Below are 4,458 nucleotides of genomic sequence, written 5' to 3'. Positions count from 1 at the left end.
TACTTCCTCTCTAAAAATGACCTGTTCACCTTGTTCTCTGTAGTAGTACTGGTCTTGCTGACTGATAGCATTCTGCTCAGTTTCATCAGGTCGACCGCTGAAAACATCGCGATGAAAACGACAGGTGCTCGTACAAGGGCTATAGAAGAAAGAATTGCACCCTGTAGTCATTGTGCACACCCTTTCACAGTCGAGTGTATGTGGCACATCACACGTCATCATCAGCGACGACAGGTTGACACCTCGTCTGCCACAACGATTGTAGCTGGCTGCGAGGACGCTCAAATCAAGACAATGGACCGGGATAAACTCCAGAAGAAGCATTAACCTGAAGGGAAAATATGACTCCAGGCAAATAAGGGAATCAGAGCAATTCTGATTGATTGTAATATAGAATCAAACAATCAAAATATTGATCATGCATACGTTTCACCTATGACCTCTGACAAACTGGACGGATGTGAGGTGTTCAACTCTCCCCGTGGACTTGGTCCATCACAATATTTCTGTTTAGCTTGATATAGACAGCAAACCATTGAAGTGAAAAAAAGAATGAAAACAGAAAGAAGACCTTTAACCACTGTTTCCTTGATATTACAATTAAAAAACGAACATCTATAGAAGGGTTTTCTTGACAGTCTTGAAGTAGTTGTATTTACAGTTTCATCATGAGGGATTTTACACATATTATTTATGCTAATAAGTGGTAACGTTGCATACTGTGATTTGACAAACAGAAATTGTGAATTTAGCAATATTCCAGCAAAATCAGGGCGGGGAACACCAGACATTGGATTCAGATGTTGCACCCGTATGGGCGTTCGGCATGACAAGGGAGCAGTTTGGCCAAATGGCACCCCATCGCCCCAAGAAGATACACACAGCCTTTGATCTCATTCAAAGAACGTGCAGAATATATCACGCTGATAATCACAATACCTTACAGCATGAGTTAGTAGTTCTCTCAAAGCCTAGAGCATCATGCTGCTTTGCTTGTACGCCTTGCCTCGTCCAGCACAGTGAGAAAGAAAACAAGACACAAAATTGTCTGTAAATGAACCAGCCCACACATTGTTTAGACACTGGCAATTGATGGACAGGATATGTACGAGCTTTGCTCATCCTGCAATATTAATATGATGCTGTCTGTGGATGTTATTTGATAGTCGTGAGATGACCTCCCACAATATGAACAGTTCGTCTTTTTTTTCACAGCTACAATATTAGATACTGTGCTAAAGTAAGTTTTATGTCACACGTATGCATTAATCAATGTCAGTGCAAACGGCAGTGATTAAGGTAATTAAGTTAATGGGTTAACATTTTACGCCACATCGGCAATATTTCATCCATAACATGACGACAAAAACAAAAAGTCATTCAGTACACACATGATAAATATAATTATACATTTTCATTGAAGGACAGTATAACACCTTGACTACCGCAGATTTTCATAAAAACTAGTCTGAGGTCATTTGAAAATCCCATACTATCAGTTAAGAACACTATAATATTTGGCTATAGATCACTAGCGACCAAGGTTAGGCCTCGTACCAGGAACCGTGAGGACTTAGAAGAGCTCTGCTTCCTGCACGGTTCCACCCTCCCAATAGCTGCTAGTGTACGCAAATTAGCCAACAATTAAAAGTGTGGCAGGAATAATATTCTTTAAAATAATGGTAATACAGCACCCTTAAGGGGGTTTACTAATCTTACATTATTTCAACCGCCATAAAGGACAAAGCCACAACGTAAGGGCTATAGGCCCGCTGACTTGGTTGACACATGCCATCGGTTCCCAATTGTGTATGATGGTGTTGATGTCTGGATTGTCTGTTCCAGACATGATTAGTTACAAGTCGCCTACCTATAGTTGGAATAATCATGACAGAGCCATTAAACGCTGTGGCCTAAATATCCATTTCCCTCGCTCTTGCTTGGAAAATAACAAAAATGTAGGCACTCATGTCGTATCGTACACATACTCTGACATATATATTCACATATATACTCTGACGTGTATATATTTTAGGAGGTAGAACTGACCACGGGTGATTATTTAAGATAACATAACATTAACAGTTGATGTATATTGTCCGTGGAGATGGGGTGAGTCATTACACACTGACGTTACACTTACTGCGTCTATGAATATGTTATTAAGACCATGGAACCGACAGGTGCACGTCTTGAATATGTTATGTTGCAAAAGTCCATTTTCTGTAATTTGTATTATTATTGATAAAGTTATAATTATTATTGGGCCACGATATTCTGTATGATAGTTATTATGGGTGACACTCCATATTATCGGTCACAGTGTTTAAGCGGCACACCCTTAAGGTAGCGATTTAGCTGCCTCCTTTAGGTGTGTTTTGACTGTTGGTAGGCACAAGACCCGACTGCGAAGGTTCATGCTTCGCTGGAATGCTCAAGAATCGGTGACTGTATATATATGGCTGGTTGTTGTGTTCACACACACACACACACACACACACACACACACACACACACACACACACACATACTTAAACACGGAGTGATACTGGGTTTGTGTCATCATTCCACTTATATACATGCATTATATTGAATATTTTAGACTTCTCTGTGTTATATTTTGCTGGGTGTGAAGAGGTTTATATACCTTTTGTCACGGCAAATTATTAACCGTAGCAGCTATTAATATCACGGAACCGATACAAGTCATGAACATGTCAGTAATACTGTGGAACTAATTTGTACAAGTCCTGAATATGTTATCAATACCATGGACTCGACATGTACTACAGTGGAAGCTGTCTAAACCGGCTCACTTTGGGACTGATGAAGTTATCCGGTTTGAACAACGTGACGAATTTTAGGGCTGACATGGTTACTGAACATTGTTACATCAGTTTCCTTCAATTACTGCACGTATTGACAATGCAATACACAAGACAAATATTGCAGCTTATATTCGCTTTATTCACACATTTTTCAAAATTCGGACATCTTGGTTTGTCTATTCACAATTGATGATTCGAGAAGGATTATCTCGGCAACACTTTCTAAATTTTCAATGTCAGGCAGCAAGCGTGTCTCTCTTGACAAAGCAAACTGCTTAATTACCGTACACATTTTGAGAATGTCTCTCATTGTCATGGAGGACTGCTCAACTGGAACCTCTGTCTCTTCGTGGGAGGAAGACATCATTTTGTCTTCTTCCTTGGTTATTGCCGTCAACAGTTGATCCTCCTGCGTGTCGGGGTTTTCTGTAGGGATGGCCACGTCACTGCTGACAAAATCAGCAGTCATGTCAGAGGAGAGAGTGGACATATTTTGCCTAGACAGGGGAATCTCATCTTTGTCATCGATCTCCTCTCTGACAGGACTGACATCAAAACCATAAGAGGCAAAACACCTCCCAATGGTGTCTTCCGATGTCTCTCACTAACCCTGGAAATCCAATTTAATGCCTGGATAAGACTAAGACTAGACTGTCCCGGCTAGTGAAGTCTCAGAATCGCCTAGGCTTTTGGATATACCGATCACGAATGGTTTCAGTTTTTTCTCCGGTCATACTGCAACATAGTAGTACAGTTAAATGTTCTTTTGAAACTCTTCCTCCTGTTGTATATGTGAATACGAATGCGAACTATGCGTGTAGTAAGTTATCTCCCTTTGACCGCGCATGCGTGTAACTACAGAGAAAAGTTTATCTGGCAACTAAAACTTACAACACACCACTGATAGGAATAATTCATATATTATTCTGTATACTGTATATATCATTATCTAAGCGTTTTTATGAGTGTACGTTCTGGAAGCAAAATCTCTTGAGTCACTTTAAAAACAGGAAACAACGTCTGAGTTATTCACAAACAGAACATGCTATCTAGCAACCGACGCTCAACCCGCACTGTTGACAGGAATTATTCATATTGACTACAGTGTAATACCGTCATTATCTATGCACCTTCAAGTTCACATATTCAGGAATAAAAGTCTCTTGAGTCACTTTGAAAACTATACTGAGTCAAAAAAGCAATTTCACATTCTTTCTTTGGAGCACTATAAAAGAACAAGAGATGGCACAGTTGGTTAAATTGTTATTATTTCATTGCCGAGATCTGTGTGATGTACTCGATACACCGACAGTGCCACAATCAGTTCCATTAGGCTACATCGCCGTTCCAAAACATGGGTATACAGAATAATAAGTCACAAGAACATAAATTCGAAATTTCTCTTTTCAATATTGTGTAAGGCCGCCCCGCGCATTCACCACTACCAAACACCATCTCCTCATCCATTGCCTGATGCTTGTGAAGTCGTGGTTGGGGGTTCTGCGTCATTGCTCTTACAAGGCAGCGCCAAGTCCCTGCATGTTCTGAGGTTGGTTCCAAAGACCACGAAGCCTTCTCCCAAGTGCAGACCACACATGCTCTATAGGATTAAGGTCAGGAGACCTCGATG

This window comes from Haliotis asinina, chromosome 13 (assembly GCF_037392515.1).
Source record: "Haliotis asinina isolate JCU_RB_2024 chromosome 13, JCU_Hal_asi_v2, whole genome shotgun sequence".
NCBI classification, from domain to species: Eukaryota; Metazoa; Mollusca; class Gastropoda; order Lepetellida; family Haliotidae; genus Haliotis; species Haliotis asinina.
This window is presented reverse-complemented; position numbering follows the sequence as displayed.